The 13,642-nt window shown below is 39.3% G+C and overlaps 1 protein-coding gene across 3 annotated transcripts in view; it reads right to left on the bottom strand.

The window, feature by feature from the left end:
• The window catches only part of RREB1 (ras responsive element binding protein 1), a 144,698-nt gene that overhangs the window by 76,744 nt on the left and 54,312 nt on the right, over positions 1-13,642 (bottom strand). For all 3 annotated transcript variants that reach the window (XM_036747982.1, XM_036748070.1, XM_036748004.1), the window contains exons 2-3: positions 2,480-2,615; positions 533-654 (exon numbers count right to left, since the gene is read on the bottom strand). The gene's annotated coding sequence lies outside the window, so the exon portion shown is untranslated. The remainder of the gene's footprint in view (positions 1-532; positions 655-2,479; positions 2,616-13,642) is intronic.

The raw sequence follows: 13,642 nt of genomic DNA, 5'->3' as shown, positions 1-13,642 counted from the left end.
TAATGAAATTTTCTTAATAAATTTTAATGAATTTGTTTTACTAATCAATAGCATCAGATTACACTTACAATGCATATATGTAAAACACTATTCATTCAGCTCAAAGAATGAATATTTGCTCATTTGCTATGTTGAATCAAACTGCATATATCATCAAAGTTAAATAAAGATAAAAACGACAATCTTGACATCCACATGGATTCTTGGACCATTACCTTAATTTAATGGGTTCCCACAGTCCTAATGTATGGTATGCAAAATTCAGAATCTGGGCTTGACATAAGCAAGGCCCCACTGAAACTAAATGTTCACAATTAGGGTAAGAAGCATGAAGAGAAGGTAAGCTACCTTCATTGATTAAATCTTGAAAATGCCAACTGAAAAATATACATGGATGAGGAAACACAGTGAAGAGTCTGGAAGCTAATCCAGAGTCTTCTATTGGAAAGAGCGATTCCATGAAAGGAAGACACCGTAGATGAGGTCCAGTTAACCTATTTTAGTCAAACACTCTTACTATCAAAACAATTACCTTCATCTTCTCCAACTGATGTACGACAAGATTTTCTTCTTTGAAAGCTACCTTCCACTGAAAGTGGCAGGCTAATGTATTTGTTTATCTCAGTTTCTTCCTCACTCTCAGAACCACTAATACTGGAAAAGAAGCAAAGGAAGAAATAGTTACGGGGGAAGAGCTAAGTCATTATGTTCTCATTTACCTACTTTACATACAAAAATTAGAATGAGTTGCAAAAAAGTCCTGATAGAAGTCTTCCTAAAATGTGCAAATATATTACAGTAGATAGCTAAAGCTATAGGAGTTAACAAAAAAAAAATTCAAATTCTACCGTGAAGCAAGGGATGAAAGATGGGGGTAAGGCAAAAGGCCACTTTAAAAGGAAAGACATAATATTAAACTGCATTCATGTATACACTTTCAAATTAACGAAAATGAAAGCTAAACTTGCAAGCTAGCTAAGTATCTCACACAAAATACCTAGAGACAGTTAACATAGTTAACCAACTTGCTAACAAAAATGCTACAAAAGTTACAAGGGTTTAACCAAAAGAGAATAAAGACAAAAAACCCCACAAAAATTTGTTATTTCCCATTCAGTCTGAACAGGAAGACATTTGCTAAATCGATTTCCTCCTTTGGGATAATGTACAAAGTGTGATTCTTTGGTTTGCTAAAGGCAAGACAATCTGCATTACTTTAAAATGTAAAGAAAGGGCCATTTTTAGTTAGAGCATCCTCTTATCTCTTGGACTTGAAAACATATGAGTAATAAAACAAAATGAGAAGCTCAGCTACGTTGTTCAGAAAGAGGAAAAGAGGCTGGCTTCTCTGGAGTGCTTTGACTCATCACGGAGAAGCTGCTGCAAAGCACCAAGCCCTTGGAGCTATGACAAGTTTTTATTCCAGTTTGTTCGACTGTCTTGTACATGAGCTCTCCCTCTGGGACAGATAGGAAGAAGTACACAATACACAGCACAAGCAAGAAGTGAAAAAAAGAACCTGATGTACATTATAAAGCAGTTCATTGTTCTAAGGTAAAAGGAAAAAAAAAACAAACCACCTTAACGTTTAAGCAGCAACCATGCACTAATTGGACCAGAATAAAGTTTCTTCGTGTTGACTAACTCTTTTTTCTTCTGTTAATGAAGTAGAAAACAAAAACAAACAAACAAAACTCCACCAGCCTATGGAAACCAACACTGGGGATAGAATTTTTTACTGGATATGAAAAGTATTCACATTGCCAGTCAAAGTGTTTGCAATCTATGTCATTCTATTCCTATTCACTTCATTTCCCTAACCAGCCACATCTGCAACATGAACCTCCCCATAACCCCCATGAAGCAAAAGGGTGTCTATAATTATATGTATTCAGATCAAATTCCCCAACCGGATTTGAAAATAAATGATCATCTTTGTCAAAATTAACACATGCTGCTGTGGATGGAAAGAATATTGGACTTAGTGCCAATGAATAGTGGTGATGCCTTGGGCAAGTCCCTTTAGTCCCTGAGGTTCTGTATGAGGGGTGGGGGATCCCATTTAGAGCCTTTTTAGAGATTATTTAGACAATATTTTGAGAAAATTTATTCCCTCTATAACCTCATGTATTTTGGATTAGATGCTGTAAAAAGTCATTCTGACAAGGTAATCTTCACCCAGACTGCCAAAAGGTGTGAGAATCAGCAGGCTCCTTTCAGCTCTAAATCACAAGAGCCTTTGACCCCATGTTTACATGTTTGTTACAATGGCCTGGATTTGGGTGAGGCATTCTGAGTGCTGCTCATTGTGGGGGGGTGGAGGAAGGTTAATTGTCTCTGAACCTCCCAACCTGCAAAAGCAAAGAGGTTTAGGAATAGTTACAATTGTGTGGTATGTATGGCGGAGTAGATCAGAGACTAGGAACAGGTTTCTAACATTCTAAACTATGAAAATAAAAACAAAATATGTTTAACCAACCTTTTATCTTCTTGCTTTTGATTGAACCAGCCAACCTCACTGAAGAGCTAACACTAGCTGGATGCAGTAGGAGAGGAGCTGATGGACAGTGTCACACCTCAATGCCACAAAGGTTGGAGCACAGAGAAAGGGCAACCTATAAGAAAAGAATAAAAAATATTGTTACTCAGACAGACCACTGGCCTTTCTCAGCAGGGTTTTCACTACCAAAAGCCAGATTACATGCTAAAAATTAGCTTGAATTCAGCCTTCTAGCACCAGCAAGGAAGAGAACCATTACACCTTGGACTAAGATACAAGTGGGGCACAGTGGATAATGCTAGGCCTAGAATCAGGAAGATAAATCTTCCTGAGCTTCAGACACTTACAAGCTGGGTAACCCTGGACAAGTCACTTTAGTACACCAAGAAAACTCTAAGTTGGACAAGACTAAACAACTGAGACATTAGTAACTGGCATCTTGTGTGGGTAAAAAATCCATATGGCAGGAGGGGCATCAAAAAGAGGTAAGAGAGTGAGATAGCTATGAATGGGGTCAAATAAAAAAAGAATATAAATCAGCCCAAAAGGGAAGGAGAAAGAAAGGGGAAAACAAGGAGGAAATCATAGAAAAGCTGTTTAAGGAAATTATTATAATTTCCTCAAAAAGACAAGATGTAGTGAGGGAGAGGGGTTAACGATAGCAGAACATACAAAAAGATTATTATGAAATTAATACTTTCTAGTCTAGGAAGAAAACAATGATGCTAAAGAATAGGAAAGCATAATATGCAGAAACTATTCGTTACTAAAGAATTTAAAACACCATTAAAAGAAGCTATTTTTTAAAATCTTTAAACTACCAAAAACACTATTTGGAACAAATGGTTGCCTTAATGTCCTCAAAAATTAAAAGACTTGCAAACCAGACTTTAAAGAATCAGTCTATAGCATCCAAACACAAATTTCTCTTCCCTGTCTTTTTCTCTGCTGACAGTTAATTTGAATTTGTGGTATAAGGCCAGGCTTAGGATCAAGAAAAAGCAAGTTCATCATTTCTTCATCTCCCCTCTTGGTGAAAGGAAAAGGGACTGAACTGTACTGAGCTGAAAAGACCTTCCTCAGCTCAAAAACCGGTGGAATTCTCATATGATTCACTAAATAACAACTGTCTAACAATGTTTGTTGTCTCCTTAAAAAAACCTCAAGGAAATCTACTCAGCCCCAAGCCCATCAATATTTACCACCCTGAATTCTATACATTCACATTTCTTGCATGCCTACTAAAAATAAAATATTAGAGCCAGAAATGAGTTCCATGATCAAGTCCAGATAAGGGAAGTACAAGATAGGAATGATAGGATTTAGATCTTGTCAACGATCCTAGCTCCATAATTCTGTATACTCCAAGTCCTCTCCTGGCTCCTAATGTTTACAAATGTTCTTTCTCCATTATCTCTAACCTTCCTTTTGAAGACGGCCCACGGTATTTTGATACAACCAGGGAGGAATAAAGAAGGGTCAAAAGGACCAGTCACACTTACACACATTCACACCTTATTCTCAGGAAGATGTATGGGGACCTCAACTTCACAATCTCCTTTACAAGGCGCATGCCAACACTCAAGATGCCATCAGACAATTTACAAAGGGCTCCACCTCAATCTCAAAACTAGATAACAAGATGTCCCTTTCAGACCATCAACCCCACCCATCCAAACCAAGGAACAATGCCTAAGGTCAAACAAAATAGAAGTAGAAGGCACTCAAAGTCAGTCTAGGTTTCCATTTCACTTTTTAACGAGTGGAAGATTGATTTGGGGAAGGGAAAGGGATGTTAATTAAGACTTCAGAAGAGCCTATTATATTTTCATTTCTTAAAACCCCAGTAACAGCCATAATGGAAAGGCAGAAAATCATGAAATCATTCAACTTTACCCCTTGCAATCTCAAAATCCTAAATCCTCTGCCTGAGAATTTACAAAGACTAAAAAAACTGCATAGGATGACAGGTATAGAAAGGTTGTAAGCTCTAATGGCTAGACAACAAGCCACAGATCCGAAATACCAGGAAAAAAAAAAACTAGAATGGTAAAGGGATGTTTCTTGTCTGAAGTTGTGGGGTGTAGGGTAGTAGTTAATATTAGCACAACAATGTTAGCATTAATGTGTGGAACAAATCACTAAAACTCAAAATAAGCTTTATTTCAGCAAAATGAGATTAAAAGATGTAAATCATAGAAGAGAAAGAAACTATCCTCCTCCGGCTAGTTTAATTCGTCTGACATAAAATGGTGATCTAGTCAAATCCTCCATGATGAGTAAAAGACTGGCCCAAAATTAAAGATCTGCTTTATGTATACTTTACACTGTAGACTAGAATGTCTTTTTGGCTGTGAAAGCTATCACACAGAATATTTTAGAAAGGGAATTAGGAGAAGCCTTATTTCACATTTTAATAACTAAGATCAGATATTCAAGGTAATTTAAAGTAGGCATTCCTCTGAGGCCAAAGATTTATGTCCAAGATGGGATTGCCATTTGATCCTTCATATAAAAGGTTTGACCTTAGTTTAAGTCCCAGCATTACCTAAAAACTGAGATCTGGGTAAACTTCAGTGTTTCCTTTGGAATCTATTGATTTAAAAATTTCAAACTAAAGTGTTGCAGGTTACAAAACAGGTAGCACCAAGAAGAAATTCAAGACGATCTCCCCCTTTTCTCAAATGAAGGATAAATGAATCCTCCTAAGGCTTCTCTCCCATAAGAGTCCAAAAAGCCTAACTGAAAGAGCTGAGTCCTTGATGTAGGTTAGTAAAGTGAAGATAAAGACATCTGGATGGTCCCTCCCCTCCTACCAAGGACGTCCCCACCTAGAAAAGATAAGAGAACAATCATTGGTAAGGCCAGAGAGAGAAGATTAAGGAGAGTGGTCCATCCAGACAGACCAGATAACCCTGAGAGATAACAGATAAAACAAAAGGAGCCGGGAACAAACCCACTTCTGAGGAATCCCCAAGGACTAAGTTATAGAATCTAAATGCTTTCAAGAAGCCCAAAGTTTAGGGTAGTTTTGTGTAGCCCCAGACCTTGAATACTGCCAGAGGCCCTGAGAGACTTGAGCAGGTTTAAGGGTTTGCAACATACCACTGAACTGATTGGATGCACAGCCTAAAGGTGGACTAATTCAGGCAAGAGGAATTCAGATTTTAAAATGGTCTCAACACGGAGTACTGGGAGCTTAAGAAAAGGGGTAAAAACATACTTGATGCTAAGACTGAAGACCATAGGCAGTTTACAAAGGAAAGCAAGGAAACATTTGAAATCTTTGCCTTGCACAAAGCTTAATGGGAACTGGCTGCTAGTTTGTGAGCAGAAAGTCAGAAAAGATGGGTCCTTTATCTAATCCAATATGGCAAGGCCTATGCTCTCCCTCAGCTTGTTAACAGAGGGCACAACAGCAACACTGTCTGTCCTAATAAGTACTGCCTTGCGTGTGCTCTGAAGGCTAAGACAGCTGTGATGATGGCTTAAGTTCCAGGAAGTTGATGTGTTTCTTGGCTTCAAGACCAGTCTATTCCTTGGACTGAGAAGCAATCCATTAAAGCCACACCCACCCATCCTCCTCCTCCACCCCCTCCCCCTTTTTAGGCTGGCATGGACTCCATAGTAAACCAGATCTTCCCAATGACATGCAGGGCCTTTCACCAAATGAGTGAGTACTTCACAATCCCAGGCACGATGAGTTGGCTCTTTAGCCAATTCTGGCTCTGGGCCCAGTAGGAGAGAAGAGACAACTTGGAAAAAGATGGAAGATGCATCTATTCCCAGAGCCGTTACAAAGGAGAAGAAAATGTCCATTTTGAAAGCAAGGAGGAAAGCACAGATTTCTATGTGTATACAGGTATGGCCTCCACTACTAGTATATGCAATAGTCACCACTTGGTTCTCTTCTAGATTCCACTACATCCTCAATGCAAGAACTCAAATAGCCCAGTTCCTCGGGATCCACAGATATACTTTTGCCCTTCTAGTTATTCAGTGTCCAATCCTTAGTGGCTCATGTTTCAGCCTCTTCCTTTTCTTTACTGTCTCCCATAATCCTTGGGCAGCTAGGTAGCACACTGAATATAGTGCTGGGCCAGGAATCAACAACCTTCCCATCTGGCCTCAGACACTTAATAGCTATACGACCACGGAGTGTCACTTAACTGTGTTTCCCTCAGTTTCCTCATCTGTAAATTGAGCCGGAAATGGCAAACTACTCCAGCATCTTTGCTAAGAAAACCCCAAACAGGGCCACAAAGAGTTGGTCACAAGGGAACAGGAACAACAAAATCAGTAGTGACTTAGAGCACAGGACTGAAACTGAACAAACAACAAAGTTCTTAGACCTAAATAAAAGAAAATTATCTAGACAGCACCAAAAAAATTTGGCAAAAAATACTGAAGTTTGATGGAAAAGCAATCCAGGATAAGCAATGGATTTCAGTTACCTTTTTCCAAAAAAACTACTAAGCAAAGAAAGTCAAAAGGTACCCCCAAAGTCTGTCTTTCCTGCTGGTAACTAGTTAGCCGGAAGCTCTGAATGGAAGCTGAGCCATGTGCTCTGAGTAGCTTCTTCATCTAAGAAAAAACTGGTCTTATAAATGGATTTGAGCAGTGAATCCACATGGACTTGATTCAGGCAGGATAACACATGAGCGTCAGAGAACACTATCAAAACTGATGATGCACGGAAGCCAAAAGCTAGAAAAATGAATGTAATGCGTGCAGTAATTAGCCCAATACACCCAAGCTAACTGCAAGTTATGAAACCTTAATTTCTACTCTCCCCCCCCCCCCCACAAAAAATGAGTTCATGAAATTAAAATGATTTAAAATCAGGCGGTATTGCTGAAAACTTTTCCTCAGGGTGTAAGACTTGAAACAGTTTTCTCCTATGAAAGGCAGGATAGATGGTCACTAAGGTCCCAGACCCAAATCCTACGAACAAGTTATCAATTCTTACTGTGTACAATGTATACTTTGGTTCTTAAAAAGCAAAGAAAATGTTCAAACCGATCTAGGGCTCATTTGCTACTTCCTCAGGAACACGGACAAGTCAGATATGAAATTTAGGCTGGGTAGGTCCTGCCTGCCTATAAAGTTATGCGTACAGGAAGCAAAACCACTCTGGCTGGTCTTTTGTATGGATCCCAGGGGCTGCCCTGGTCATGACCTTCACTACCCAACAGATCTCCCAAGACTGTGAGCAACTCTAAGCAAAATGGTATTAGCATGCTTTGCTGTGAGTCACAGAACAGCTCCTTAGAGGGTGCTATACAACAATTCTCCCAATTTCTGCAAGACTAAGATTCTGGTAGCCCTCAACACAGAAGATCCCTCCCTTTCCCAGAAAGGTGTTCAACTTCTCTCTTTGCACCCTCTGTTGATATAAGGTATCTTTAGTGAGCAGTAAATAAGCAAAAGAAAAAAAAAAGTTTTCCCTTAAGATTTTTTTGCTAGCAAAATTCTTTTTCAACTTAAACACAATCCAAGAATAGACTATGACTTATATAAAACACATGTCAGCTTTACGGGGAAAACACACACACAAACAAAGAGTGAGAAGTAAATAAATGTGGCTCTTACCAACTACTTTTTACATTTGGATGTGCCCTCAAATGGACAGCTTCACTATAATATAGGATAGAACATTGTACGATAATGACGAAATTTCAGAATTCTACAAACTTGGGACCTTAAAACATTAAGAGAAAACAAAATACCCTAGTGCAATGAGATTTTTACCACATATTGGTGTCATCTTTTTGAACCATGCAATAAGGCAGCTTCCTAAAAAAAAAAAAAAGAATTTAAGGAAATGAAGAAAAATTCCTTTGTTAGGCTTATTTCAATTGTCATACTATTTGGCCAGTGGGGTAGATTTGCTTAGTGCTGTATAAAACACAGCACTAGATTCTTGCCTAAATTTATCCTCCACAGTTACAGAATCATAGATTTAGAGCTAGAAAAAACTTTAGGTCTTATTTTAAAAATATTAATAATAATTTGCCCTTTAAAAAACACAAATTCAATTCTCCCATTCCTTCTTCTTTCAGGTCCCTCTTTCTTGGAAGAAAGGAAATTCTGAGCACTAATTGTTTAAAAAAAAAGTTTTAATTTAAGGAAAAGAAAAAGTTTACTCCCATTCTCAATGCTCTTCTCCAGGGAGCACGTCTTATGGACAGGATTTAACTACTGCCAGAATCAGGAAGGCAGAGACAGCTGCCACATGGCAGCCATTTGTTTAAAATGCACCACAGGAAGACATAGCCCCCACTGCTTTTTAGCTATCAAAGAGAACCTTTCTCCCTCAGCAACTTCTCTTTTCTTAAAGACTTCCCAGTTACCTGGCCATTACACCCCGCTGTCATCATCATCATCTTGTGCTTCAGGGAACACCTGAATTTTCCCATACCATTCCAATCAAAGGAGATTGGGATAGGAAGGGAGCAAATGTGGTGAAAGCTGACACTCCTTTTTTAAAGGGGGGGAGGAGGGGAGAAGAATAACCTATGGAGGATGCTAGGAAATGATGCTCTTACATTTAAAGCTGAAACTCTTAGGCTAAGACCTACAACCTCTCAATTTGTAGAAGAAATGAAGTCAACAGGAATGCATTAGGATAGATCCAAACTGTAAAACCCGGCCACTGTTGCTCCAGGCTACTCCTGCCTGGATGTTTACTGAAGGGCTGAAGAGGCCCTGAACCTCAGTTACATGGGGAAGGACAATATAAGTGAGCTAGTATATTTGGGAATCATGCTCCATGGCTTCAACAGCCATCTAGCCTTGAGACCTCCTTCCTCCAGCTCCATCACATAACCAAAAGTTTGCTTTTGTTATCTTTCACCCAGAGTTCAAAAGAAAGTAAATCTACATAACTATCTTTATCAAACACCTTCTCATGAAAATGGCAATCTCTCACACAAGAAAATTCTAATCCTAATTTCACATCAGTTTATAAAATTTGGTTTGTGATAAACACACACAATGTTTAACACTATAAGACTGACAAAGCATTTTCTTCACTGAAACCTGGCAAGGTAGGTAGTGCACATGATATTATATTCCCATTTTGTAGATAAGGAAAATAGAGGCCTAGATCAGTTATGTGGCTTACCCAAGGTCATACAGCTGATTAAAAACTTGATCGATGAGCAGTCCTCTCACCCCAAGGCAAGAGTAATAAACACAGCAGCTGCTGGCACCCTTACAAAGCTGTTATCACTTGCAGGAAATAAAGCTCCATTAGTCTTAAATATATTACACTTAGTCCAAATTAAACTTAAAGTTTACTTAATCACAGAAAGGTAAATTATTGCACATCACTTGCTAAATAAAGTAGATAATTTTCCTTTTGTGTCATTTTGCTGAAGACAAGTCAAAAGAAACTTGGGATCAAATCTTACCTCTCGATCTAACTAGTTGTGTGTGTTATTTTCTCTGGACCTCAAAGAATCATAGATCTAGCCCTGGAAGGGAGCGGAGCCCTCCTTTTGCCAATCAGAAAACTGAGACTCAGTAGGCAGAATCATCAGAGGCAGAATCTGAACCCTGGTCTTTTGACTCCACAACTATAGCTCTTTCCCATGTTGTCACACCTATAAAACAGGCATAATTAGCTGCTACCTACCCTCACAGGGCTGCTGTGAGGAGAGAATAACATGCTGAATGTAAATTCCTTTGAAAGCCTTAAAACTACACAAAAGTCGGCTATGATTTCCAACACTCCTATGTACCATCCTTTCCATTCCAACTGACTACTTAACTACTGAGTAACCTTTCCATTCCAACTGACTACTTAACTACTGAGTAACCTTAAGTTTCAGAAGCAAGGCTTTCCAAAATTGTAAACTAAATGGCAGCAGAGTGCTTTGCTGGCTGCTATAAGAAAGGGTATATAACTATGTTCAGTCATACTGACTGCCTTCCAGTGAGTCCCTGGAAGACAAGGAGGAGAACATCAAGAGTAGGGAGCAGACAGCTTTAGGTGATTCTCAGCAACAACTCCGCACAGAGCTGTAGGAACTGGCCCCTCGACTGTACTGATACTTGGGTTATAGCTGGGAAAAGAAAGTTTCTACATTTCTTCCCTACATTTGCTAAAACTAGGCTCAAGACGAGTGAGAACCAAGGAATTCCCAAACAGAGGTGGTTGGCTTGGGTTCTAGGCATCACATTCTCGTGGAATGCAGGGTTTTAGCCAGAACAAACCAAATCATAAAGAATTAAAACTGAGCTTCGAGATTCTTAGCATCAGACTGTGCACATACAGAATACAATGAGGTGGTGAGGTATTAGTCAATGATGCCTTCCCTTCTCAAATGGTGATGTTTTAACTGTTAGTTACAGGTTCACTGGATTTAAAGCAATAGGGAAAAAAGACATCTAGGGCAGCCAGGTGGCACAGTGCAGAGTGCTGGGCCTGGAGTCAGAAAGACCTGAATTCAAATTCAGCCTCAGACACTTACTAACTGGATGACCTTGGGCAAGTCACTTCACCCTGCATGCCTTGGTTTGCTCATCTGTAAAATGAGCTGTCGAAGGAAACGGCAAATCACGCCAGTACTTTTAACAAAAATAAAAAGCAAAACCCAAATGGGGTCATGAAGAGTCAGACACAACTGAAATGACTCAACAAGAAAAGGAAAGGAAACACAAGCCTATTATGTGCCAGGAAGTTCAACAAACATTATCTCATTGATCCTCACAATAAGCCTTGGAAGGAGATGCTATTATATTAACTGAGGCAGACAGAAGTTTAAGTGACCTACCCAAGGTAACAGCTAATGGCTGAAATTGGATTTTAACTCAGATCTTCCTGACTCCAGACCTAGGTGCTCTATCTACCGAGTCACCCAGCAGTCTACTACTAGACCAATGGTTAGTGAGCTGACCTTTATATACTGAAATGCCTTTAATCCTATCTATGGTACATCTTTGAGAGGGAAGAGGGGGATAGAAATTACTTGAGATACGTAGGTGAAAACAACTATTAAAATAAGCTAATATAAAACAGCAGTAAATATTCAATGATTTTCTCAGAGTAAAACTGGTAAGACAAAAGCTGGAGATAGTCCATCAGAGTGGGTAGCAAGTTGTCCAAGACCCACCACCTTAATGCTGGCAACTGAAGAGCAAAAAAAAGTTCCATTCCACCGCCAATTTTTACCCTTCTCATATAATAAGTTTTAATACCAGAGATACATCTCTAAGGGACGGAGTCATTGTGAGGATTATCACACTACTAAAGTAAATCAGAGGCACACAGTCTCTCTTGGCTCTGCTTTATACCTTAATACTTCATTCCCCGGGGTGTCTAATTGCTTCATTTTCTCTCTAGTACAAAAGGCCTATATTTCCCTCCTTCACAGTAAATGATAAAAGCCAGTGTCTGAGGAATATGCTAAAATGAGCATTTGTTCATTTATGCTGATCAGCACTCACAATCCTGGCTCGAGCACAGAAGTGGTGTTGAAAATAATAACAAGAATAGCTAACTCCTATAGAGTGTTTACTATGTGCCAGGCCCCTTGTTAAGCATTTTACAATTATCTCATTTGACTGTCACAACCACCCTGGGAGGTAGGTATGTATTATCCCCACTTTACAGATCAGGAAACTAAAGCCAAAGAGGTTAAGTGACTTGCCCAGGGTCAGAAACCTAGTAAGTTGTCTGAGACTGAATTTGAACTTGGACCTTCCTGACTCCAGGCATAGTAAGGAACCTAGCTGCCGTGGCTAAAATTGGAAAAATCTTTAAATATGGACTCTTCCTTTCTTCTCAAGGTTTTTATCGGTACTTGCTCATCTCCTACTTTCCAATCACAAAGAAAAGAGGAAAGAAAAACACCAATCTTTCAGGTGCCTTCCCTTAAACTATCTTACACCTGAAGGACAACTCAATCTGCCATCAGAAACAAACTTATGACTCACCACCGCCTTAAGACATCAAGGAAGTGGCACCTATCCTTGCAGCAGTGCACACAAAAGGCTGAGCAAGAAACCAATAAACCCTTTATGAAGTGGCAATGACTGCCTCAGACTTTTCAGAAATGCCCAACTCAAAGAGAAATAGAAAATTATCCCTAGTGGCCACATATGTGGACTTAAAAACCACAAACTAACATTATCTATATTGTACTGTATTTTCACTTATGTTGTTAAATATTTCCCAATTAAATTTTATTCTCGTTCAGCCCCATCCTCTGCTATAGGTCAAATACTATGACAGTGAAAACCTCCACAGAACGAGCAAAGATTTCCAAGCCCCAGCTGATGTCCACTGGCAAGCAATAGCCAATATAAGTTAAATTCAAGTCAAGCATTTGACCTGTGCCATCGATTATCAACATTATCAAAACTCTATCATAGCCTGTGTTTAAAACAAAACAAAAACACAACTCATCCTCCCCCAGCACTAATGAATCTTCAAGTCCTTCAATGTACTTAAGCCTCATAGAATTAAGCACCACAGAATTATGGTGTCCAACTGTCTCCTATCACTTGAAGCTATGTTACAGAAAGGACATACTGTTGTTCCCTGAGACCATCTCCACTCCTTTTATCTTTCCTTAACAGTCTGCCACCCAGTGCTACTCGGGGACCCCAGCTGCAACAGACTACCCTTTTATCTTTAGCTGACCATGCAACACCCTGAAGCTGACTGAGGTCTAGATTTCCTGCTGCTTGCCTACAGGGGCTATTCAACTTGTTTAAATATTACTTGCCTGAGAGCCTTGGACCAAAGCCCAAGCAATACCTACCCAGCATTCATTTCAACGTGTACTTTAAAGATCTCCAAAGTCCGATGTACTATGCCCCGCTTCAGTATGGGAGGGGCTTTTGATGCTCTAAGAAGGGTAACATTTTTCAGGTTCACCTACGTTTTGTTTTCCATACAAATATTATCGTCATACAAGTTATCAAATTAAATTTAAGTGTATAATGACTAAAAATTAAGTTAATGTTTGAAAACCAATGGAATAGAAAAGAGTAGTTTGTGTGCTTTTCTACACCAAAAAGGGCGGTGATGCTTTACTTTATCTGCATATCTCTTTAAAGGTGGGTCTGACTATCCACCTCCTTCAGCCAAGCCAAATGCTGAGGGCCCGATGGGCAGTGAACAGTAATGGT

The sequence above is a fragment of the Trichosurus vulpecula genome, chromosome 1 (genome assembly GCF_011100635.1).
Source record: "Trichosurus vulpecula isolate mTriVul1 chromosome 1, mTriVul1.pri, whole genome shotgun sequence".
Taxonomy (NCBI): domain Eukaryota; kingdom Metazoa; phylum Chordata; class Mammalia; order Diprotodontia; family Phalangeridae; genus Trichosurus; species Trichosurus vulpecula.
The sequence above is the reverse complement of the archived record's forward strand: the minus strand, read 5'-3'. Positions and strand labels throughout refer to the sequence as shown.